General features: G+C 38.4%; 1 long non-coding RNA gene across 1 annotated transcript; it reads right to left on the reverse strand.

Annotated features, from left to right (window-relative positions):
- Positions 1-27,469, reverse strand: LOC110352402 (uncharacterized). The gene is made up of 4 exons (XR_011807835.1): positions 26,860-27,469; positions 4,226-4,296; positions 2,205-2,325; positions 1-1,817 (listed from the first exon to the last, which is right to left on the reverse strand). It is a non-coding gene; the product is annotated as an uncharacterized lncRNA (long non-coding RNA).
- Positions 27,470-27,580: the final 111 nt, after the last annotated feature.

Raw genomic sequence — 27,580 nt, forward strand, 5'->3', positions numbered from 1 at the left:
AATTTACAAATATATCTTCAAATATTATGCAGGACAACAGTTACTCGTAATGCCTACCTTCATCTCTCTTTGCACACATTTTTTACTCATTTTTCTTTTCTATTTTTAGGTAAATGAAGTGGCACTTCAGTGGAAATTTCTGTGTTTTTTAGGTCAGTAGTGATTGTATACACATACATTGCTTACAGCAGCAAAAATAATATATGATTTTTTTTTAAATGGCTTTTGTATACGCAGTGATCCATAACTGTATTCTGTAATTTATGCCTAGTAGAAACACACATTTTTATTTTCCCACCCAGCCAAGCACAAATGTTTAAAACAATCAGTTCAAAGTCTGCATTTTCAGATCAGTAATGTCTAAATCAACCAAACATTTTGCTTCTAAACTCTTATTTAGTTGTTTGATCTTACACTTTGTGCACAATTTGGATACATAGACAAAAATATTCTAATACATGAAAGTACATACTTATCAGCCATTTTATGCTCTCTTCCAAGTCCTGGGGGCACTCTACATTTGGAGCCTTTGATGTATGAGATAATAATTCTGTTTAAATCAGCTCTAGGTTTGCTTTGGCTTTTTGGTTTGCTTTTGCTTTTTAAGAAATATTCTTCTGACAAGAATGTAATTGGCGCGCATATCCATTTACATTTTAGCATTAAACACCAGGATCTACCTACACACTCCAACACTCCCAACAGTATTTCTACTCATCCAAAGGCTGTAGACAGTCACTGTTGGATCTCATGATGTACTAAGGAGATTGTTCTATTCTAGAGAAAGATTTAATAAGTTTGTCAGTGATTTATTTAAAATATATTGGCATTCTACTTTCCCAAGCATTTTGTGTCACATTTTAGTCTTTTATATTTTTCAATAAGATTTGACAATATTTTTAATGTTCAATTTTCCTTTCCTACATTGTTCACTGGAAGACAAAATACATGTAAAATTGAACTAAATCTTCTTCCATTTTAGGATCTTTTGTGTATCCAGCCACAGAACAACTTCTTCCTCTCTTCCACAGACTAAGCTGACAGGAACATACCATCTAAAGCTATGCCTTACCACATACCACACTTCTAACAGGACAGAAGTTTAATGGAAATTACAAAGGCAACTGCCACCTCCACAGAACATAGCCGACTTCACACAGTCTCTCACACAGTATCAGCAGATATCACAAAGCCATGCAGCCCTCCTTTCTGCTGTTCCATCACATCTGCATCTAGCCTTACTCGTTGCAATGACTCCCATGTGTGTTAAATGTAAAAGAAGATTAAACCCCTCCTCAGGCAGCCTATTTACCTCACACCCTGTCCCGTACTAGAGCAAACACCTCTGTGGACTCATTCATCTCCCTAGCCCTCACGTCAGCCCTGCTTTAACCCCAAACAAGTAACGGGCACGCGTGAGGCAGTGACTAGAAAGCAAGGGACGAACACAAAAGAGAAAACAAGGCGGCAGCAGCCTCAGCAGCTTCGGATCCGCTCAACGCTGTATGAGCGCAGCGGGGCAGGACGCCGGAGCCCTGCTCTCCTGTGGCCCTTAGGCCGGGGGCACGAGGGACGGTGTGAGGCAGCAGTCCCCTCGCGCTGGGGCCGTGGCTGCATCGGGCTCCAGACCCTTCCTCTGAGGGACAGGGAGGCACCGGGCTCCGTTGCTGTCAAACCCCTCTTGTTTTAGATCAAAGTGTTTAGACACCTTAAAGATAGACGTCTGCCATTCTAGGCTCTCTTACATACCATGTACACCTGTAGTCTTCTCAGGTTAATTCTAGATCTGTGTAAGGGGATTTAACATGATCGGTTTCCTGTGGTAAAGAGCCCAAAGAGAAAGACTGAATAACAATTACTAACAGTGCAATGACAAAAAATATAAATTTATATATATATATAAATATCACTGTGTCCTCCTGCCTTGAAACTTTCTTGTACTTTCTAGTCTGTAAGTTAAACGAGCTCATAAGTCTAAATGAGAAGTATCTGAACTGTCCAGTTCAGATCACGTCAAAATTGGGATTATTTTTTTTTTTCGTGGCCTCAGGTTTATGCAGCTGAAGGAAGCCAGCCTCACCTGTGAGGTCCACAAAAAAAGCATTATGATTTACACCCTTTCCTCATTGAATGTGGAAGTGAATCAATACTTGTAGTTGTGATCTTAGGCCTATACCTGGAGGTGATGCAGGGTAAAGCCATACCTCAGGGATCTGCAGATATCCCACGATAGTTCTCACTTGGCACAGAAGGTTGCTGACAGGTTATGTTCATTAATTTGGTATGAGTCACACTGTTGCTAAATTGCTGGAGCTACAGAAGAGCCTACCAGTGAACAAAAATAAATAAGAACATTTCTTCTCCCTAACTTACCATCTGCCACAACCTTATGATACCTTTAAATTAGTTCAGGTAGTTAAGGCATATTTCTACATTTTAGCCTCACTGTTTCCATGGATTTTCCTCAGGAAGAGCAAGCAATTAACTTTCCCCTTTGATAGGAGTACTGCTAGTAAATATTTTCTGAGTTAGTACATAGAATAGCATAACTACACAAAGTCGGACCAAACCCAGGACTAACTCTACCAGATACCAAGAGCAGGTGTCTGAGGAGCAGAAGAAGAAGAAGGCAAGACACTGCTTCTCAAAAGTGCTTTTCCACCCTCCAGGCACTTTCAGCTCAGGGACTACATTTACAATTGTAGTGCCCACTGACAGATTTCTGATCTGTGAAGTTGACCAATCTCCCTACAAAACACAGATTTCTAGCACCAAAATAACCGCTAATATGGGCTCCACCGCTGAAACACCCACCACACAAAAAGTCAACTTCTTTAATGTTAGAAAATGGATTCCTGTAAGTTTCTTTTTATGTCCTTAGTTTTTGCACATATCATTAATACTTGTATAACATTTCCACACTGCTTGTGATTTCAGTTGCATTGTTTAGCCATTTCCAGCATGTAGCTCTTTAATATTTCATTCTTTCTTGTTGCCCTCTGCTAATGCATCTTTTCTGAGGTGGGGGAAAGAGCAGAATGCTTTACAGTATTAAAAGGTACCATGAATGCCTACAATGTCGTAGTCAGGTTACTAAAAATTCTTAGTGTTTCTTTTATACTTTTGATTGATAAGAGCAATAAGGCATTGTCTTGGAACCCTCTATCATAAGCCCTAGATTTTGCTTTGGAAAAGTAAAGGCTATCTCAGAGCCCACCACTTTGTGTATGAGCTTAGAAACTCTTCCCATGTGAATCAATTTACATTTATTTCCACTGAATGTTACCTGGTGTGCCTACTTACTAATTCTAGCAAATGCAAGAAAATTAAACAAGATAACCACAGTTCTGAAACCTAGATAACTATGTAAACATAAAAACCAGCTTGTAACAGTACCAGTGAAAATGGTGGTGCCATATTCTCTTAAATCTGAAGTGGTGATTTAGGTTTTAAATTCCAAAAACAGTAATACCTAATCATTGAGATGCTTTGTCCAGGATAACTGCTCTTTCTGACACTAAAGGGATACATGTTTTCCTGACTGATGCTGGCTTCCTAATGGAGCTATTTAATTTGCAGCTTCAAGAAAAAATGTGCCATATATGCACTTCTTGTAAAAAACGAGACTTCTCTTACGGAACAGCAAATATTGCTCTTGTACTCAAAGCTTGTGGAATTTTCTCATAACTGCATAAACCCATAACCGGTAGAGTATAAACATAAAAGCAAAACTCTTACAGGTATGCATGTGATTTAAATGCAAATAAAACCACTATTTTTGCCTGGCCTAGATTCCCCAAACTTGTTGAGCTGGAGCATGCATGAAAAACATTACAGGAGATAAAGCCCAATAATTGTATAGCATAGTGTTTGGGAAATATGCTGTTGATGAGTTACAAATGAAAAAAAAAATTACAAATCACATAAGAAACATGAATTCTGACCTACCTATAACTTGTGTTTTGTCGATAAGATTTTAAACAATATGTAATATTAAACAAGATTTGATATTGTTTTTACTTAGATGTTTAATCAGTTGGAAATAAGTAGATTTACTGAGGATTATGGGAGTTTACATGAATCGCATACTTAGCATTTTCATGTTTTAGCTTTCATCCCTACTTCTTTGCAAAAAGTTCACAATACATTTGAATACACAATGCACAGCTGAATTCTAACAAAACTTAACTCATAACATAGTCCTCAGATTTGTTTTGTGTCTTACCATGATATTGGTAAGGAATTTACCCATTCTGTTAATGCTCCTAAATGTAGCCTTTTAGGTCTTGTTGAAACCTGCAATGTGGAAGAAAATGCAAGTTAGCACAAAGCTCAGGCAAAATCCTTCCCTGAACCAAAACATATCTGTGGTATGGTTTTGGTACACTGCTGGCAACAGCTGACAATCTAGCTCAGTGGACCATGAAGAAACCCAAAACAATTCTTATTAGTTGTGTTAATCCCAACCCTGGCTCTACAAGTACCATACACAACAGTACCATTCTCATTACCATACCAGGCATAATTTTGTCCCAGAGGATCTGGTGGGTTCTCCAGTCTAACCTTTATTTTATCTTGGCTTGTAGCAAGTGTTATGTCAGAACAGATGGCTTTTGCCAATGCAAAAGCACCAGTCCTCTTTTTTTTTTTTTTTTCTCTTGTATGTATCTTGCAAGATTTCATAACTAGCCTTAACCTTATCCTCAGAACTGAGGAATAAGGAATGGAAAAAATTGTCTTGCTGGCTTCAGCAACTTTATGTCTTACAGTATTAAGTCAAAACCATAATTCTTCAGTACCCACTGTTCTAAACCCTAGCCCTTAGCCTTGGACATAACCTACTCTTAGATATATCTGTCTTGTCTAGACATAGAATTACTGCTGGAGAACCACTATTGTTTCATGAGCATTTTCCGGCTTAGCTGGAGCAGTTCCAGCTGTAAGAACAAGAAATGGGAGCTACAACTCAAATGCACAGGGCTGCATAACCAGCATAGAGAGGGATCAACTATATTATTAGTGGGTATAGTGACTGTACATGCTAGGATCCTAGGTTAGTGACTGCAGCCTCTACAGCTTGAGGGAAAAAGCCAGTGGCAGAAATTGCAAGTATGCCTAATTGAGAGCATAGATGCAAGTTGTAGTGATTAGGGTACCACAGATGCACAGATTTTGAAATAAAGCTGTTGCCCCCTGTGTTTAAAGAAATGTGATGTTTTGCAAGTAAACAAGATTATACCTTATTTTAGGGCTATTTTCATTCTAATGGAACAACTGAAGTCAATAGGTTTAAATCATATGCTAAAAGCAGGTACATATACAAGTATTTTCCTGATTTATGATCTATGGTTTTTAAATGAGAAGCCAAACTAGGCAGAGAACTGAAAGAACTGAGGAAAAATGAAAATTAGTGACTGCTTGCATGCCTCCATTTCTCATCCATCAATAGCAGCTCTGAAATTTGTGTCCTAGATATGATAAACATTATACTCAGTTTTATGCACATTAGTCATACTGAAGACAATGGAATTTTGTTTGAGTGGCTCCTGTACTATTTAAGAGACCAGTGTGTAAAAATGACTGTCACGGAAAGTGACATCCCCAAAGTCAGGGAAAGCCATTTATTTTCATACTTCTGTTTCTTCCCCAGCAAATAAAAGGAAAATACACAAGGTAGATGAGAATTTAACTCAGGGAAATGGCTTTCCTGTCTTAGCAATGAATTAGATGAAATAATTATGGCAAGTTCCATGCTGCTAATGCAGACATTCAAAAGCAAAAGGTATTATTGTGTCCTTGATGTCAGGTTGAAAATAACTAGTATAAGATTTGAGTGAACACAAATGCATTTCTCCCAGTAATGTTTTTCCAAATGATTGACACAGAGACTTTGATTCTACAGGGACCTGTATTTTTTTTTTCCTTTATGGGAACAAGCAGATCATAGCATCATAGAATATGAAGTGAATCTACTTAAATGAGATGCACTATTTGCTTAGAACTTCCCCTCGTTTAATAGGAGACAATGTAATGATCATAAAGAGTTTGAAATCAAATGAATGTGAAAATATATTTTAACAGAATACATAGTAAAAGGAACAAGATCAGGAAACAAAGAAATCATGGTGGTTTTTGGTGTTTTTTGGTTTGTTTGTTTTTTGTTTTTTTTTTTTTTTTGAGTGGTTATATAATTAGTATAAAACAGTTTATCAGCACCAGACAGAAAAAAAAAGTCCATTGCATCTAAACATCTTCCAAAGTAACAAACAACCAATTAGTTCTGTTTATAATAGTCTTTCATCAGCAAAATAAGTGACTTAAATTAGGTTTCTGCTATTGCAGAAATGAAAGAATGAAGAATTAGTCTGTCTAGATATAGGATATTGAATCTGACAAAAAAAATAATCAGATGTGCATGTTGGGAGAGCTTAGTAAGTCACACAGTTTATGAATCTAGAAGATTGTCTTCAAAAGTTGTGCTTAGTTAAAATATGTTCCATCAAAGTGATAATGAAGATGTCACAACTAATCAGGAAAGAATAAAAATGCTTCACAGGACAACACAAAACAATAACGTCCTAAACAAGGCAGATTTAGTGAATTAAATTGCATATGGGATTTAAAACAAATAAATAAAGAATCCCAATCCTGCATAAAATTTTCTATTATTAAGTTTAAAAAAATAAAAAAGAAAAATGGACTTTGTTTCAGCTGTGCAAATGGAATTCTGCAGAACTTGTGCCTTTGACTGAAAGCAACATCCACTGGGATAAGAGTGAAAAGAAGCAATCTCTTCCAGTTTTTCACCTATATTGAGAGGCACATGCATCCAGAAGATAGAGAACAAAACAAGGAGGTTGCAGACCTGAATTCAATTCAAAGCTTCCACACAAATCTTCTGTATGAGTTTGGACAACACACACCACCCACCTTTTATTCCCTTATGAGCATTTTTTCCTGCTTTTTGCAGTTAGACTGCAGTCCCTGAGAGACAAAGGCTTTTACTCTGTGTTTGTACAGCACACAGAGCAACAATGTCAGGACTTAAATTAGTCTCTGGGTATGATAAATAAATATAGGTGTGTTTAAAAAAAAATAAATAAAAATTAGATTTTATAATGAAAGTATAACAAACAAAATGAACTGTTTGTATTTGATACTATCCATGTGTTAAATGTAATGCTGAGAAGATGCACAAATCATAGTTTTTATTACTGCTACTGACACCATTATGAAGTTCTTAGAGGGCAAGTTTAAGATTTTTGTAAGTCAAGTTCTGCCTTGCAATACATAACTGAATTTGTTGTAGCAATTACTCTTAAATGGAAGAGTCACAATTTTTCCTTTGATAATTGTATGTTACAAGGTATGAAAGAGATCTGAATAATAATGCACCTAATTGTCCTTTCATGAGTGAAAGTTCCCAGTTAAGTTGGTAGAGTTATATGAGGGAAAGCTGAAAACTCAGGCCATCTAAGATACAGCAGTTCCACCAGTTATTTATTAGCTGCTACACCTCCTCTCACACTTGCCTAGTTTATTACTGTGTCCTTCTTGGAAGATCACTCCTCACACAGCATGAGAAGAAAGGCAATAACTTTTTTGAATTCAACTTCATTGCTTCTGAGGAATAAAATTCTTGGTCTCATTTTTCATCATTGTTAGTTGATCCCTTGGATTTTCCTGTCTCTAGTCAGCAAGCACTCAGAGAGAAGACGGTGGCCTTAGGTGTGTGTTTGTTTGTTTCCCCTTAGAGAGGGGGACTATGGAAGGAACAATAGATCTGAAGTGTCTGTGGTAAGCTGTGTTGCTGAAAAGTGCCATGCTGCAATAACTAGATTTTCCTGAATACTTAAGGTTTACTTGCACATTTAAAATGCCTCATTATACCTCAGAAGGTGTAACAAAGACATGAGTAACTGAAGCCAGGTCATTACTTCACAGAGTAAGAAAAGCCTCCTGGCCCATGGGAATTCCTGGAAAGTGTTAGTCATCGGTGCTCAGGATTTTGGATGATTGCAGGGACTCTCATAAGTCAAAGATAAAGTTGTTCAAGAGCAAGTGTAAACCTTTAATCAGAGGAGACTGCACTGTGGCTTCTCCAAGATGGATACCTACTAGCTTCCTCATTACCTCTTTTCTGCTCAGATTTACCGCAAGGTAATTATTCTAAAAAGGCAGACCTATTCTATAATTGCTCAAGCACAGAGCCATCCCAGTAATAGTAGCATGTATTTATGTTTAAAACAGGAAGCATAACAATGAAGCATTTGCTTATTGATGATGTTCAAGATCATGTCACCTATTTCATCTTCAGTCTAGCAGAGGGTCATCAAAGTGATTAAGGAACTGGAACATCTCATATATGAGGAAAGGGTGAGAGAGCTGGAACAGTTCAGCCTAGGGAAGCAAAGACTTAGGGGGATCTTATCAATATGTACAAGTACCTGAAGAGAGGGCATAAAGAGGATGGAGGCATGCTCTTTACAGTGGTGCCCAGTGACAGGAGAAGAGGCAATGAGCGCAAATTTGCAGTTTCAGTCTGAACACCGAACACCAAGAAGCATTTTACTGTGCAGATGACTAAGCACTGGCACAGGCCACCCAAAGAGGTTGTGGGGTCTCCCTCTTTTGAGATCTTCAGAAGACATCTGAACATGGTCCAGGGCAACAGGCTCTAGGTGGCCATGCTTGAGCAGGAAAATTGGAGCAGGTGGCTTCCAGAGGTCCTTTCCAACCTCAGTCATGCTGTGATTCTGTGGAAACTCAGAAGCATTAATACTGATATTTGATAATTCTTGGAACACTGGCAAAGTTCCAGATGATGGAAAAAAAACGCATGCTGTGACAATATTAAAAACACTAATTAGAGACCATCCGTCTGACATCAGTCTTGGCCAAGAGACTAGAATGGCTGGAAAAGACTGCCAGTGAGGAATTAGAGATGGCAATTAAAGCTAAGCAGAATAGCTGCAAACAGTGGTTGTTTTCACTAATTTGATTGTTTAATAGCATTACAATTTGGGGTGCAAATGCACCCTCCCAGAAAAGGTGAAGTTGTTGATGTAATAAATTGCTTTGTGACATTATTATAAAAAAAAAAAAAAAAAAAAAAAAAAAACCTTTGATGGAATTAAATTACATATGAAAAAAATGAATACCTGACAAATCTTCACATTTAAGCCAGCATAAAGCAATTACATTTATAGCAAATTTCCTCAGGTTTTCCCCCCTTGCTCTGAAGAATTTTTATCCAGACCCTAAAAGATATAAAACCACTAATAAGATTTACAGATGAGGTTGAAGAGGTTGAAAGTAATTAAAACAACAGACCACTGACAGAAGACAAAGCACATTGATAGGCAAACTGTCCACAAATGGGAATATATATAGAGAGAGAGTATAGTGTATATATATATATATATATATAGAGAGAGAGAGAGAGAGAGAGAGAGAGAGAGAGAGAAGAAAAAAATGATTGGCCCATATTCACTTTAAAAACAAACAAACAAAAAAGTGGGATATTCTGTTTATAGGAATATATACAGGGAAGTATACATTTTTAAAAGACTATGTCCTGCACTGAGCTGTCTGCTCACTCTGAGAACACTCCTTGGGAAACTGGTAAAGCCATGACCAAGAGCAGTATGAAAAAGAATCATTTACGTTTTGGAACTCAAACTGCATGGTTTGAAACAATACAACTGTTCATGTTCATGCTAATGCCGCTGCAGTCATGTGGCTAAACCACAGCAAAGGTTAAAATTCTGCAAACAAACTGCAGAATATATAGAGAAAATAAATTACAAGTATGATTAAGATATGGTTTCTTACAATGGAAGACTTTTGGCTGTTTCAAAAAAAAAAAAAAAAAAAAGAAAGAAAGAAAAAAAACAATATATTTAAAGCTAATATCTCTCTGCATTACATGGCTGTGAAAATGTCTTCTTATCTCTGAGATAATACTATCTTCAATCCAATAAAGCAATAAAGTCTAGTAAAATCTTATTATAATTGAATGCTGGAACACTTAAGAATAGAATCAATTACATGCAACTATGTTTTGTGTTTCTCTAATTCCAGACTACCTTTCCAAGAAATAACCTGTTAGAGGTCTTCTTAAGACCCCTCAGCAGTAGATGACTCATACAGTAAAATAAATTTGTGCAGCCAAAATGTAATACGTGCAAATAGCTTTTTCAGTTACCTGTTGGCTCATCATATTAATTCAGTGCACATATTTGAAACTATATGCTTTGAATTATATTTTTTTCCCTTCAGAATGAAAATATTACTAAGTATACAATGGAAGTCCTGACATTTAACCTTTCCAAATTGTTCATAACTTTGAACTTCACCAACATCTCATGAATTTGTCTAAAACTGCTGCTTATCTCAATTTTCTGTGTTTCTTTTCCAATTGCTGTAGTTGTGCTCAGGTCATGATTTCGGCAGGAAGTAGCCATGAGGATTTGCTGAATGCTAATGAGATGATCACATAGTAAATTTTTAAAGTAACAATAAATGTGGAAAGAGTTACAGATAATAAGGAATGATACTTCAGCAGAACTATTCAAGTTTATCTTCTATAATGTTCCTTGAAGCATCAGGCATTCAAGCTATAAATGACATGAGCAAACAGTAAAGAGGCTTTTTTCGTGTGTGTGCAGAAAGCAGTGAACAGCACAAGTAACAGTAATATTGTTAACCAGAAATATACCTTCGAAGTTATCAAAAGAAACAACCATCAAGAATAAGAGATTAGTCAAAATCTACATAGGATAGGGAAAAAAAAAAAAAAAGAGAGATGAGAGAAACAACTATCACTTTGATTTACAGCTGTGCAGCTAAATCCACATAATATCAAGGGCCTAAGTAAAAATCTGATTCTTGGTATAGCCTTTGGCTATATGAGTGAAGCCAGAGGGAAAGCTAGAAAGACAATGCTGTATCTCAAAAGCTCAATGTAAATATTATCATCATTCACTGAAGCCAAGATATTTTAAATCCAGCAATTTAGTAAAGGCATTCTGAAACTGTAACCCCACAAAAGACATAATCCAACTGCTTGAGTCCATGGTACTAGACAAAAAACTGTAATTCCAAATTTTAGCCTCCCTCGTCTAATGTTTTCTTAACAGGACCAAACACAGTTGTGATGCTTCCTCCAAATTCTTGACATTTTTGTCAACTCATTTGCTTCCTTCAGAATTAGTCTTATGTGGCTAATTCTGACAGATAGGCTTGTGATAAATCCACAAATTTAATTCATCGTAGTCTTGTATCAGTTGTACTTAGCTACCCCAATGCAAAGTGACGTAGGTGATAACGTTTTGACTAAAAAGCACTTTTTAAACTTGCCTACTACAGACATAAATGAGGATGTGGTCTTGTTGGTATAATCAAATTTCTTTAGAGAATGAATTAGTATGGATTCTTATTTATAATATGTTTGTTTACTACCATATTGTAAAGAGAAATGTGTCATTTGCACGTTTCTCAAGCTGTTAATGCATCTGATTTCTTCATAGCACTGCTGCATATCAGAGACAAACTCTTGGTTTGTAAACACCAACAAATTAATGTCAGTCCCTTGTGTGGGAGTCAATTGCATTTTCAGATTAGCCATGAGCCACATCTATTTTCCACAGAGATATTAAAACATTGTTTAGACACAGTCTCTTGGAAGGGAAATGTGTTTATCACTTTCCATAGGATGACAGCCATTGATCTCAGACTGTTGCTTTCTGTTGCGTTAAATTTAAGCCCGTGATGTCTGGAACTAAGCTGTCTTTGCATGTACAGACAACAGAAAAATACCAGCCTGCATCCAAGTGATATTAAATTCTGTTAATAGTATGACCATTTGCAGTCATTGTTCAAAAGGTATATGCCCATAGAGTGTTTTGTAGCAAGCCATTCCATGGCTTGTAGCTTTTTGTAATGGCTTGCAAACTTTTCTTCATTAGCAATGAAGAACACCAATAACACTGTCAGCAGCTCCTCTATTACTAGCTATCACTGAGCTCTTCCCCTCAGATTTTTAATTTGGAACCACATAAAGCTTTAAAGGGATTTGTTTGAAAATTTATTGTTCTGATATTTTCATCTCTGAGATAGTCTTTCCACTCCTTCACCACCCACCCAGGCATCCTTTTATGGCTTTAGCAAACACATTTTACTCCACACCTGTTCATCCAAAATGCTGAGGGAAATTCAGTTCCCCATCTCCCTGGTGGTTCCTCCTCCTTCACCACACTGAAGAACTTGATTTCACTTTTGAGTAGCAGAAGGATGAATCTCCACACCACTCCTTTCCACCACTGAAACACAGACTGCTGCCAATAACTGCAGTCCATCTGCTAAATCTTCATACAAGCAGATGAACACATTTTACTTTGCCCCAACATTATGGGCATAAAGAGAACTTCAAGCATAGGTGTCACATTCCTCAGTGGGTGATGTTGCTGGTAGGGGGATGGTTGGACCGGATGATCCTGGAGATCTTTTCCAACCTTAATGACTCTATGATTCTATGATTCCTGGGGCTGACCCTGGTTGACTTCACCAAGCCTGTTTAAGCCTGGTTGCCTTCACCTGTGGGCTGATGAACCAGCCTGGCCTTAACACATGCCCCAGCTGTCCCACCAGCCTGTCCTTCTCCCTGTTTGGGGTTGAGGGACAAGTTCTGGCTGGTGATGCCCTGTCCTGCCAGCCCATGAAGTGCCCACAGCTCAAGGCTCCTTAGCCCTCTGGAAGCAGCCAGCCCTCACTGCTCTGACAGTAGGCAAAACTAGCTGGTTGCCTGCGTTCAAGCCCTCCTTGTAAATCTGAGTTCTGGTGAAGGTAAAAGCTAAATCAAAGTCTAGGTTGGTTTAGTTTAGCGTATCAACAGTGCTTCTTGTAGACTGGCACTGTTGCACATTGTTATTCTTACTTTTTCTTTATGTTCAAAGCTGTTTGCACAGAACCATCTGAGATCACAGAATCACAGAATTTCTAGGTTGGAAGAGACCTCAAGATCATCGAGTCCAACCTCTAGCTTAACACTAACAGTCCCCACTAAACCATATCCCTAAGCTCTACATCTAAACGTCTTTTGAAGACTTCCAGGGATGGTGACTCCATCACCTCCTTGGGCAGCCTGTTCCAATGCCTCACAACCCTTTCAGTAAAGAAGCTCTTCCTAACATCTAACCTAAAACTCCCCTGACGCAACTTTAGCCCATTCCCCCTCGTCCTGTCACCAGGCACGTGGGAGAACAGGCCAACCCCCACCTCTCTACAGCCTCCTTTAAGGTATCTGTAGAGAGCAATAAGGTCGCCCCTGAGCCTCCTCTTCTCCAGGCTGAACAAGCCCAGCTTCTTCAGCCGCTCCTCGTAGGACTTGTTCTCCAGGCTCCTCACCAGCTTTGTCGCCCTTCTTTGGACCCGCTCAAGCACCTCGATGTCCTTCTTAATGTTCATGGCATATTCAGTCACTGGGAAGTGTTATTGGCATTAGAGAAGTCAGTAACTCGGATATTCAGTATTAATCACTTTCATCTGGAAACCTGGGGAAGAAGTGCTGAATTATTTTACTCTCAAATAAGTCATTGCTCTAAAATGATTTCTTTCATTTTAGTTTCTCTACAGGCTATTCAGTTTTGAAAAACCAAATGAAAAATAGAAATTGAAGATTCTGCATTTTAAAATCTCATTATGATTTGGTGATTATTAATATTTCCCACATGGACCTAGAGGCTCTTTTTAAATCTTGGTTGGCTGTACAGTGAATGAGAGTTCTTCAATATGGGGAAGACAATTTAAATCTACAGTCTGAGGTATTTGGTATTTCTGAAAATTAAAGATTTCCTCTGAGCATACTTCCCATAAAATTAGGCCAAGTCCTATTATCACTTTGAAGATGTAAGTCAGAGTAACTTCATTGACTTCAGACTGGGGACCTAGAGAGTTCTAGTACTTACATAATTTCATGTTTTCTAATGTCATCAAGATGGCAGCCTTCCCTAAATTTATATGGATGACAAAATTATATCCCCAGATACTTACCCCAAAATGATATTGATTGGTTAAATAGCTTTTGATACTATGCCCAGAATTGTCTTTAATAAATAATTATCCTGCTCTCTAAAGATTTTTTTCTGCCTTGAATTTACGTAGTTTTTATAACAAGTCTCTTTGATTAAAAGCACTATTAAGTACGGTTAAGAATGATTGGAACCAAATTTGAGCAATTCATCATTTTCAATTCCACAAGTCAATGTTGGTAAGTATAGAGGTAGCTCTGGCTGTCCTTTGCTGGGGTATGGGTAATTTTTCAAAACAAAATGCCTGTTCAACCTGGCAAACAGCCATAGGACATCTTATAAAAATTCCATTCACCAGCATTGTTGCAGTTATGACGCTCAATAAGACTGCAGAATTTGTTGACTGACCTCTGTAGTTTACAGTTCTCCCAGATGATAAGTCAAAAATTTACTATGGCCCCATACAAATTACCTTGTTAAAATTGCATTATTTTCAGTTATAGTTACAATATTTTATTTTTCCTGGTAGGTGTTCCTAAACTCAGAAACAAAATAACATTGCATGTTTTAGGAATGAGTATCTGCATGCTCATGTGTGTGGTAGTATCTGCATGCTCATCTGTGTAGTATGCAAAGTCCAAGGTGACAAATTGTTCTTCATTCATCCACATTGTTTTTCTCATGCAACAAAGCCATGTTCACCCATTTCCAGTCTGTGCTTGTGGCCATTTTCTGAATGGTGTTAAGATCCTAGACTAAAGGGTTTCTAAGAGAAGGACAGATAAACACACAGAAAAAAAATGATGTTTGTGGTAAGTGGACCTCTATAGACAGGCAAGCTCCCATCCAGTTACTCACTCATTCCCAGCAGCAGTATGGGAGAGAGAATCAAAGAGCAAAAGTGAGGGGAAAAAAGTTCACAGGTTGAGATAATGACAGTTTAATAATCAAAGGGAGTGGGGAAGGAAAAGGGAGAGGAAAAAAAAAAATAGTCATACAAAGGCATTTGCCACCAGTTGACTGATACCCAGTCATTGTCCAAGCAACAGCTACTTTTGAAAAGCTCCCTTCAGTTTTACATCTGAGCATGATGTTATACAGTATGGAATATCCTTTTGGTCACTTCATGCCAGCTGTCCTGGCTGGGTCCTCTCCAAGGCAGGCAGGAGAACCCACTATCAGCCTTAATAGTTCTATTTTGCAGCACAGGCATAGCCAGTGTCCAAAAAAAGACATTTTGCACACAAGCAAAGAAAGCCATAGTCTTATGGATGTGGTCTTATATTACAGTCCAAGGTAGAGCTTCCCAAGAGGGCTACAGGCATGTGACTAACTGAACACTGGCAAGTACCTGCTTTGTTGCTGGTGATGAAAAATTATAATGCTGTTGCCAGCTGGAAACTCTGATTTCAAGGATGTAGTTGAAACTAAATATTGTTTCCAGTTAAAGTAGATTTCAACAGTAGCATAAGAACCTGGTGCACATAGATAGTGCTTAAAAAAAAGCCAAGGTGCATATTAACCAAGGAGTACTGTGTCATGGATGTGGAAAACAACATGAGCATCACTGCTACGCACTGACAAATTGCAACACAGCATTCTCAGAATATCTGTCATTTGTATTCTTTGACTTTGCCAATGATAAAGCAATCACGAGGATGCTTTTGACAACCTGTATTTTTTTTTTCCTGTCCTTTCTTTTCCCACTGGTAGCTGAACCCAGCATACAATCCACATCACTACAAAGAAATTCTAATGTGCTTTCAACACTTGGTGCTGGTGTGCCTCTTTGGATGGCTGAAAAAGTGGCACTCTATTCAGAAACACATAGATGCAAATGTTACAAACAAACAAAAAAGTTGGATGGACTGCAAAGTTCACAGTAGAACACAATGTCTACAAAAGAAAGAAGTATTTTGCGAGCTAAAGTTCCCTGTTGTTGAAGGACCCTGTCACCATTTCACACAAATAAACAGTGCCCTCTCCCAAGCAACATGGGGCTGGGTCAAGGGAAATTAAAATGCCATACAAGTTAACATCTATGCCATATATTGTAGCTGTAATGAATAATCGACTGCAAATGCTAGTACTGTTTTATGGATTGTGAAATACCCTGGGACATGTTTAAATATGTTATAGGGTATTGAAATGCCTGTTGTGCTTATTTTTTTTAGACTCCTGGTGTGAATGGACTGCCAATCTGCAAGGGTTATACTGTGCCAAATTAATTTTATAGATTGCGTTGGGCAAAGGTCGATTCATTTAACAAATAATATATCAGTTAATTGTATCTCTGAGCTTGCTCATTAGGGACATGGGGTGCCATTTAATTGGTTCATGTAAATTGCTTGAGCTTTTGTATGTGTCTGTGCACATTTTATTAAAGTGTTTTTGCAGATCAGTGGCTGCCATTTTCTTGCAGTTAAAGCACTGAGAACAAGTGCCTGAACATGGAAATAAAGCAAGGGAAAGAAACTTAGAACAATGCTAACAACAACTAAATCGCTTCAATCAACAGATGAGGTTCAACATGTAAATCAAGTATGGAGAAGTGTCCTCTCATGCTATCACCCAGCATGGTGCAAGCTCAATGTCAAACACTTAGACTTCCCCCTCTCTTCCCTTCCTTTTGCCCCCATGGCTGCATTCAAACACCTGAAATGCAAGTATTTGCATAATAGTTAAAGAGATACAGCTTTATCCTACCAGCAATTATGGTCATTTCCAAGACACCTTTGGTAGGAAGAGAGAAAGTTTTCCTGCTAGATCAGCGTTGAATTCACAAGTAATGGAAAAATTGTGTTTTATGAAGTATGATTAATTTGATTATCCTGCATTGCTTCCCCCAGCCTGAGTCTCCAGCATCACGCACCCAGAGGTGGTCACTTCCCATGAAAAAAGAAACAGGAATAAAACCCAATCCAAGCACTAAATGTAATAAACTTAATTGATCTTAGCTTGTTTGGGAGTTGTTACCCAATAACAGACTCTGGAAACAGTGTTAATTGTGTCTTCAAATTGCATAAACAGAAGGCTCTCCTGGATTGCTGGTTAGTATCTTTTGTCTTTCCTGATAGCTCATTTGGCACTGCGACCCAAATCTATGAATGCCCAAAAACTTAGTGAGATTGCATTACGAAGATGAATAGTTCTATTATTGAAGCCAAATTTGTGGCACTTGGCCTATTCTCTCTATCTATTCACCAAAACAGAAGTATCCCTCTCTGTGCTATTAACTGCGTAGGAACATATTTTACACAGCTTCCTGTAACAGGTGTTATCTGGCCATTAGGAACCAGCAGGTCTCTGTTGGTACCATGAGGAAAAAAAAAAAAAAAAAGGAGTTAAATACTGAATAAGGCTATGTAAAATGCCACCCACCTTCCATTAAGTAGATGGACAAAATAATCAAAAGATGCCAATCAATGAGCTTAATGATAACAAGTGCTAGGGCAGGATGCAGCTGTACTTGTGGCTGCCACTTGCGTCTTCATGATGATCTTATTGCAAGCTGGGCACTTAAAGCATGCAGAAGTAAGAGACTAGTATGTACTCAAGGCAAAAAACTCAGGACTGTGCCTGCTGTTTCTACATTACTGGCATACCTTAGATGGAATTCAGGCTGTTCCTGTGAGAACTGACTTCAGAGAGGAAAAATAACCTCATAAAGCTTTACATATAAATTTTGTGGAGAAGTCAGCATCTCCTAGGTCTTTGGCAATCTTAGTTTGATGGGGATGAAGGGGTCCATGCTGTGAGAGAGATCTATTTTAAATAGAACTGCAACTTGTCCCATATTGTAAATATTTATTACTCTCTTTGTGGTAAAAAATTTGAGTTCCCTTCTGATTCGATGAACCTTCTTTTACCTACAGTTCTGTGAAATAAAATAGGAATCAATTTCACTTCAGTTAAGCTAAGACCATCTTTCCTTCCTGAATTCTAGTCTGTTGTCATGTACATACAGGAAAAGCCTAAAAACAACAAGGTACTTTGGTGTGCAGGAGTCCCCTAAGTTGTATTTGTGAAAGTAACTTGATGGTTTAGAGCCAGAGCAAGGTAAAATTTAGTGTAGTAGCACCCCTATAAAACTGTGAGCAAAAGCAGAATCTGTGCATGTGTTTCTCTGTATCTCCTGTTATTGATAGGACCTCAAAGCAGAGCTGATCCTCAGTTGCAATGCCTCCATATTTAGCACAGCATTGCAACTATTTTAATATCCCACAGACAGAATGAGGATGACTACTTCAAACAGCTTCTTTTATTAATGACCTAGATATTTAATTAGCAACTGTTTACTTCATCCACCTTTCAGCTATTTAATGATATTCTTGCTTATCTTTGAAGTTCTTTGCTTACTCCTTGTTGAGTAAGTTTATGACAAGTGTTGTGACACATGACACTAGTTTAATTTTGTTTTCAGGTCTATGGCATGAGAACAAGTCTTAAAGCTGGTTTTCATTGTATTTTTATATGCTCAAAGATGAAAGATATTCAGCTAGATTCTTCCAAATGTTCTGGAGACTGTAGTATTGTCAGCAGAAAGAAGATGGAGCACTGCTGGAGTCTGCATGTGGGCTAGACCATGACAGTCTATAAATAGGAGCTGCATGAGGCAGCAAGCCTGTAGCATTATAATCCCTCCACCTCACTCTCCCAGTCCAAACTGTCTCATTAGGGGCTTGAAAGATAGCCGTGGTATCAACAAATAGCACTGCATGCACACCTAGACTTAAAGCTTACACAAGGCTAGTCACTGGGAGCAAGAAGGCCATCAACTGATACTTAAACTGCATTTTTTTTGGTGGGATTAATGAATTACTGCTGCTGTGAAGCATGAATACTTTATGGATGGTGATATTTGTTAATAAATGAGCTTGGAGGATTTGGGGAAGCAAGAGGGAGAGGTAATGCCAGACACTGTAGCATTGAAACACAAATCAGGTATTTCTTGATGTAAATAAATGGGCTACCACCAACTTTCCCTGGTGGAATGAATCTTACTGACACTACATTTCCTCTGTTCATATGCATTATGCTCTGGGATGAAAATGTAACTGAAGGGTTGTTTTTAAAAACATTTGCAATCCAAAAACCAGGTATTTTATTCCTTATAACAAATTAGCAGTTATGTGGAAGAGTGACAGATTTTAATAGTGCTGACATCTGGAGTATGTTAATGAGACATATATCAGTAATATCAGTATAATAGGAGCACAACATTTGTTTGCTTCTGTGTTGCATGGCAGTGGAATATGCTTGAATACAGAAATATTTTTCAATTTTTGAAGAATGCATTCAAGCATTAACCCTCAGGAAAACAGTCATTATCTGTGATTAATGACCGAATGGTAGTAAACAGCTCAAAGCAAAGATAAAATTAATGTTCTAGCCAAACATCAGCAGACAAAATTTGGCTGAGCAGCCGTGTTTCTGAATCTACTGTCACTTGACATGTCATGTAATGCATGTCATATTATGAAGCAGATGTTTTGCTCAAAAGAGAATCAACTGATAACTACCATACATTATTAAACTGGAAATAGGCTTCACCTAGGAGGACTTTTTTTTATGCTGAGAAGCTGGCCTCCTGGTGAACTGATGTTGAAATATTTTCTTCTTTTTCCCCTGTGGATGGCAGTTTAAGTATTGTCCATTCGGAAAGATGGAAAGAAACCTAGGATGCAAATCCCTCCTTATTTTACCCTTTTTGCTTGTATAATAGCTTAAATGGGGTAAGTTTTTGATACATGACTTCACCATTACAATTTTCACCCCCCCCATACACAAAAAAAAAAATAGGAAAAAGAAGCTGGTACAGTGAAGAACAAGCAAGATTTCTGAAATCCTTCATTTGATACTATTTCACTTTCTTCCTTCTGTAAGCCTCAACTAACATATTGGAGTTCAATTTGGGGGGCATAAGACATGGAAGTTAATTTTGAGAGGTGACAATTTTCATAAGCTGTCAATATTTTTGGGTGATGCCACTGATAAGATTTTTAGAAAATCATTTTCAAAATGTAAGAAATATAATTTTGTTTCCAGAGCTCTTAATTTATAAGAATGCCAACATCAAGGAATGCACATAATAAATCATTCCACAAAGCGCAAATTAAATAGGAAATGCTGCCAACACTGCCTACATTGTGGTACAACTCTTTTTGTGAGAGATATTGCTGTGGCTATGCTGCCTAAAACAGGAATGTCTATACCAGTGAAACACTTCCTCACGAATAGTTACACTCTGTATGCTACTACTCAGCAAAGTTAATTTGTATGGCTTGAACTACCAATCAATATATTTTCCATTAACTTTGTGGTAATGAAAGGATACTGGAGTGAAACTGTTAATGTATTTAATATCTAATTCCAAAATAATAGTTCTGGAAAGGATTTGAGCTAGTATTATTTATCATATATCAGGGTTTAAGCTGCCAACATTTAAAGTACCTGCAAAAGCTACAAAACAAAGCAATTTCTTTAACCTTAGCACGTGCTCAGTCATACTAGTTTCTGTACTGGCCTTGTGTCTTCACTATGCTTTGTGTCTGCTTGGGTATTTTCTTTGTCTTTTTCTGTTTTTGATTTATTTATTTCTCTTTATTGATGAAGGTATGGATTTTGATTATGTGTGGATCAGTGTTAAAAATACAATACCTATTATCTACAGGTAATCAGAGGAAAAAAGGTTAGCATGATATTTCTCAGATTGCTGAAAAACAATCAGATGAACGTCTAAACTGATTGAAGACCTAATCTCAGGACAAAATACTTCATGCATAATGCATTAGTAGAATTAATGGGGAGAGGGGAATAGAAAGTCACTTAATTAATCTAAAATTCGGGATCAGTTTTACTGCGCAGTAGAAATCAAAATGAACCCAAGGTGCTTATTTTCCCATGGATTTACTGTATAGGACAGCCTTTCTAAGGCTGAAAATTAATACTATATTTTAGTAAGCTTCCAAACCTGCCTTGCTTTTTCCAATAACTTGGGAAAAGTTAGGGTAAAATGACAATTTATACAAAAAAATGAGATGCAGTACCTTCTCCACAGATTGACCTCAGTCCAATGCTCTTACTATTTACTAGACCTCTGCCTTTATTTGAGAATCCAGAATTTGAAGTTATTTCTGACAATGAAATCTCCCAGCTGTCTCAAATCCTAAATCCAAGCCTTTTCTCAATATACAAATACCAGTCTCATGAAGTAAAGCACAGCAGAAAACAGGTAAACAGATAGTTTACCTGTTTTACAAAAAAAAAAAAAAAAAAAAAAAAAAAAAAAAAAAACACAGCATGCAAGCGAATCTCTGCATGTATCTTCCTCAAAAAAAAAAAAAAAAAAAAAGCATAAAATTGTTGGAAAAAAAGATGACTGCACTCTTGAAGGTGCTTTTCACAAATGAGAAAACAGACCCCTTAATGCACTGCAGAAATTCATTATCAACTACCCATTTCACTAAGCTACTAGGGACTTCTTGAAGTTGGCAAACGGCTTCTTTGTAAAGAAGGGAGAAGGATGGCAGCAGGAAAGGGCAGTGGTTAACTACATAATGCACTTATTTGTGACATAAAAGAGACAACGTGCAATACAGTGTGCTGGGCTCTGATTTTATCTTGACCTTTTCAACAGTTCAGGAACAGACATCGAAAATAACATCTGGAAGCATCTTATTGAGATTCTGGAGGGAGCCCCCACCTCTCTCTGCAGACAAATACAAAAATCCTTCTTGTTTGTCCCCCACGTACCACTTATTTCAGTCATTTACAGGTAAAGTTCCTAAGGTCTTCCTTTCCATGCTCTTTTAAATACAAGCTGCTAGGTAACAAAAGCTGCTTTGAGGAGGCACTGCTGTGTACAGTCTGACACGACCTTCAGCCACTTCAAGTACAAAACAGACGGGTCTGTAAAGGTGGCACTCAGATAGTGCCGTGTTATACCTGTGTGCTGTATATAACTGTGTTATATACAAAGCAACAGTCTCAGAGCGTCTGCAGAATTGTATTCCTGTCTGCAGGTGTACCACATACTGGGACTTGTACACACAGGCACGTGTACATACATACACACACACAGGGCAAGCACAGACATAATTACTTACTAGCTCTCTCTCATCTACAGCTTGCTCTTTGTCCATGCAGCTGCCGTAACTGGAAGCAACACCACAGCAAGTGGTTCTGAAACTTTAGACCAATGTGCCATCTAGTGACAAAGCAGGTGAGCCTGAAAACCAAACTGTTTCTTCCACTTTATCTGAAATAGAAATCAGTGACTTGCGATGAGCCCACTTGAGTTCAGAAGAGATTTGTGTTTTCGTGCTTTTACTTTGTAGTGCAAGAACACTCTCCAGACTCCAGAAACTGGAGTTCCATAAAAACCTGTGCTTGCATTAGTATTGAGCAAATGCTGAGCCTGCAATGGACAGCTTTGTAGAAATTCTTATTTCCAGCCTCTCAAACTATGTTTAGTATCCATATTCTTAGAAAGTCCTCCATTTACAGTGGTCCAAGAACCTCCCAGGTATTCAAGAAGGTATATTGGACATAAGTAGTCCTTTCTTCTTTTTTCTGTCTGCACTTAGAACAGCTTGATTAGCTTATAATGGGGTTCATTTAAGTTTGAAAATGTACAATTGCCAGGAAATTCGTGGAGGAAAAGCAGATTAGGGAAGAGAGATTAATATTCTGTTCTGGAAAAATAAAAAGTGCTTAATTTAAAATATTAGAAAGAGGCGATCATTCAGCAGTGCAATATCATCATCTGCATTATATCTTTTTACTGTCAGGCATGGTTACAAGGAAGCTGACAGAAGGCCTTGAGTTTCTTTTTGCAATGTCACAGCCACATTCTAGAGCCAAGATATGAACAGCAGTGACCATCGTAACTATTTTGACTGGCACAAACTTAAGGTTGGACTAGACGATCTTTGAAGGTCTCTTCCAACTGGACTATTCTATTCACTGTAATTTCTTTTCTCAAGGACTGATAGGATGGGACTATCCAACAGCAGCATGTTAATAAAGCTGCTTTGAGAAGTATGCAGTTGGTATGCCTTATATACCTCATCACATTTGGGATCTCTCCTGGAAAGGACGCAGATCTGTGAACTTACAGCTGCTGAGGAATTTCAGACATTATTACAGCAAGTACCCGATACAACAGTAAAACAACTATACAACCTGTTGCACATGCGTATACTGTTATACAGTAGCAGAGGTCAGATTTCCTTTTATGTCTTATCATCTTTTCTTTCCCTTTTGGAAGCAACTTCGATAGCGCAGGTTCAGTAGTAACACCAGTATTCCCCTCTACATTCCTATTTTTGTAAAATGTGCATTCCCAGTAAAAAACAGTGACTCGATTTGAAGTTCTTCAGCTCACGGAGCACTACAAGTTGAAGAAATGCATGCCAAAAGCTTCCCAGGACACCAAGGACACCCTGGGTCAGAGCCTAGATGGTTTTGACCAACCTCCTCAAGTGGCCACCATGATTTCAACTACCCACAACTACAATACTACCAATGCTGCACAGAAGGAAGAGCAGAGCTCCTGCTGAGTTCAGCTGGAGTCTAATAGAGGAGTTTGGAGTCATTTGCATGTCTGATGGGTTTCTAATAGCTCCCAGATAGCACAGAAAAAGGTAATAATGGCAATAAACTACAGACTGAGTCAGGGCAACTGCAACAGTAAGGATGAGGGAAAGTCACACCATGCAGGTCCCCAGCTTCCCTAAATCACACAGAATTAGAGCATCCCTGAAGAAGGTATTTTGCCCTGTCTGACTGGCAGCAATCCACAGAGCAGAGATTCTAGGCATCAGGCAGGCAGACACCGGGAACTAGGAGAATTATCTTCTTGCTTCTACTTCTGCCCACACTATTCAGTAGTGGGAGCTGAGCAGGACGGGCAGAGAAAGACTCTAAACTAGCTGTGGGGAAGAAGCAGCTGCAGCCCCACACCATCCAGCTTCCTCTGCTTTCACTCCCTCTCTTGTTTACCTCTACTCTGCTCCTTCTGTACCTCCTACATTGAGTAGGAACAATAGTGCAAGGAGCTTTCTACATTGTGCATGGCAGTGCTTCTCCCCCCTCAGTCCACTACCTACATTCATGTACTAGCTGCAAGCCCAAGTGATGTTTCTGTCCATTTCCCGCAGGACAGCTGGGGGCAGGGCATCATCCCACAAGGTACTCAAGCGGCCTAAATAGGTAACACCTGAGTTTTGCTGCACATTGCTACATAAGCAATTGATTTTACATCCAAGACTTCTTTTTAAAGAATTGTTCTCTGAGTCAAGCAAAGAAATTTTACGGATTCTAAAAGTTGAGAACAATCCTGCTACCAGCTGAAAAACTAGGCTGAATCAGTCACTGTATCAGGTTTGATATTTATAAGCAAATCTGTGTGGCTGTATATAGGACAAGGGACAGTTCAGCCATCTGCCACACAGCTGGATGGCTGGTGTCACACGCTGGCTGATCTGAAGGCAGACAGGTGGAGCTCTCCTGGAGGAGAAGAAATGAGATGTGGGAGACAGAGAGAAGGGAACAAGTGTCAGTGCAGAGACATACAGCCTCCAGTCTTTTATAGCTTATGTCTGCTTTTTTATTTTCCTCAACCAATTTTAGTTGCAATTAGTATTGAACTCTGGGTATATTTATGTTGCAGAAGTGTAGAAATGATTCCACCAATATGCAGGTATTAACGAATCTGGCCCAATCTGTTTATATTTTCCTAGAACAACAGCACCTTCCTTTGCCCTCTGGTGATGTCTAGAAGGTGACCGGAAGAGTTACCCATGCAGAGTTGAGACAGAAAAGCTTCTAGAAATAGCTGCTGAACAGCAGAAGTAGATGGCATGGAAAACAGAAAGCCTGAGTATCTGCTCTTCTTATCTAAGCCTGTGCTTATGAATGATCAAGAGGTATGAGACAGCCTGGTGTCTGTGCCAGTGCTGAAGACAGCACTTGTCTCATAGTCCATACCTAGTAAACAGCTGGGATAACCTTGCAAATGTTTAGAAAAACTCAGTATCAGTGGGGGCTGACACAGATAACATTTTGAGTTGATAGAGTATAGTGCAGGTACTTTAGTCTAGAATAATCAAACTGATTAAGCAGTTCTAATTCCTTGAATGGAACGAGCATCAGTGAAGGGAAAACAGCTGAAAATAAGCAGTGTGAACCCTTGGTTTAAATACGGGGAGGTTAAGTGATATAAATCTAATCACTTCACTCTGTAGTTCAGCTTTGTGCCTCAGTATAGTGTCACAGGATTCAGAGGTGAGCAGGAATTAAAGGGGAACAACAAAACACACACACACACACCACACAAAGAACAGAAAATTAAAAATTACAAGTTCTTTTGATTAAAAGAAGAAAAAAAGACTTCATATCAGAAATCCTCATTTCAGACATGATTTCCCATGTTTTCTCTTAACCACATAGTTAATACATCTGCCGTATTCCAGGCAGAATAAAAACAGATTTAAATCACAAGTTTGGAAGTACAATGAACTTATTTCATCTTCAGATGCCAGTCACATGTGAAATGAGTTTGAAGTGCTGAAGTCTTGTTTCCTTCCCCAACACCAGGAGCATACATCTATAGCCATTTGCAACCCAAGCTTGTGTACAAATTGTCACTGAAGTTCATTGGCAAAGCTTCAGGGAGTTGCTTGCAAGACATTATCTAGTTGTTTTGTTTCACAGATTACTCCCGTTAATGAAAAAATTTTGTTAAATAAGGCAAATGACTGTATTTAACATGAAAATAAATAGGATGAAAGATGAGAGAGGTTCTCTAGTCCTCAAGAAATTGATTCTTATGTGCACAAATCTGAAGAAATTGGCAGAAATCCATGGTGAATATGGGAAACAGAACTGAATACAAAGCAAAGTAAATTAATTGTCAGTTTACCTTGCGTGTCCAATGGCATACCACAGACAAAATTTGCAGTCACATACCCCAGTTATTTTTTACATCAGCCATTTATGTAGCCTCACCATTAATTATCTGTCTCTGAATTGCTATATTTGGTTGTTCAGTTGAGACATAAGAGCTGAAATTTAGAATGAGCTACGGCATATTGCACTGTGAGTCAGGAGGTTGTTTTAATGCCATTTGAGAAAAGTCATGTTGTAGTTTGAGCTTTAATTTGATATCATTAACTGTACTCCATGACTAATGCCGAAATCCTAAGGGCTGTTTCTCATGGCCTCAAGCTTAATTCCCTAGTGATCTACTATCACATTATCCTCTCTGTCTTTTCTCAAGTGTGCATGAGAAATATAGAAGTTACAACATCAGCTTTAGTCCTTCTATTGTACCACGGAGAATTTCTATGGAGTTATAACCAAAAACCACCGTAACTTTCTTACACACCAATTTGTACTTATTTTTTCTAAACTCAGTAAAGTCTCACAGAACAGATGAGACAAGGAATAAAGTACCCCAGAGGTGACAAGGGTGCAATGCCCAGAATTAGATGGTGAGTTTACTCTAGTCACACTGTTCAGGAGCGCAAACATGAGTCGCAGGAATCAAAACCCACTGGTACCAGGACTGTAGAGCTTAGTATCAAACAGAAGAGAGATGTAGCTGTCCTGTTTGCATTTATCTGACAGAAAATGATCCCCTTCCAGGTGAAAGAAAGCCAGACAAGGAGACTGACCCAGTACTCTCATCTTCCCATATAAAACAGTATCCCTCACTCTCAGACCCTCCAGGCAGACATTCCTGCTGAACAAACCACAACATATCCAACCATTCTATGTATGCCGAAATGTGAAAGGAACACCAAACATTACTTTACATTTTTACCTTTTAATCTCATGGTCAGCAAATATCCTCACTGCACGCTTACAGCCTTTTCAGTTGAAATTCTTCCCTCTTCCACCTCTCAGAAGCGCACAAAAGCAGGGCAACCTGCATTGCTAGGACTTTGTTATGTGACTTGGCTGATGATGGGCAGCCTTCCTCCTAACCCAGGCTAAAGCAAGCCAGTCTTGCTTTAGCCCTTCCTGGCTGATCATTAACAGCAGCTGGCTCTTCACAGCTTCACTGGAATCAAGAAGAGTTGTTGTTCAACCCCCAGTAGCATCTGACTGTAGCAAGAATAATGTCACTATTGAATGGTCACTTTCACTATTTAATGGTCACTTTACGTACTTAATGCATGATCTCTTCACACGTTGCACTGCTGAGATCACATAGCTCAACCTGCTTATTTGCAGTAGTTTATTAAAGCTAGCTCAAGCTAATTTAAACTAATTCTGCTTGGTCATTCCCCACCTAATAGCTGTTGTTCATCACTGCTCAGGTAACTCACACTCCTGGAAACTGTCAAATGCGACAGCCTACATTTTTCATTTACATTAATTTTTGAGAGCACAGTTATAGGTCATTGATTCACCTTCTGATGTAAATAATAATACATGTGGCTGAGAGCGTGACAAATCTGGAAACCAAGATAAGTGCCAACTGGCATTTTGCAGCAGTGGGTTAGCTTCTCACCACGAGCACTTAATTACATTGCTCAGCA

This window comes from Anas platyrhynchos, chromosome 3, assembly GCF_047663525.1.
Source record: "Anas platyrhynchos isolate ZD024472 breed Pekin duck chromosome 3, IASCAAS_PekinDuck_T2T, whole genome shotgun sequence".
In the NCBI taxonomy this organism is placed as follows: Eukaryota; Metazoa; Chordata; class Aves; order Anseriformes; family Anatidae; genus Anas; species Anas platyrhynchos.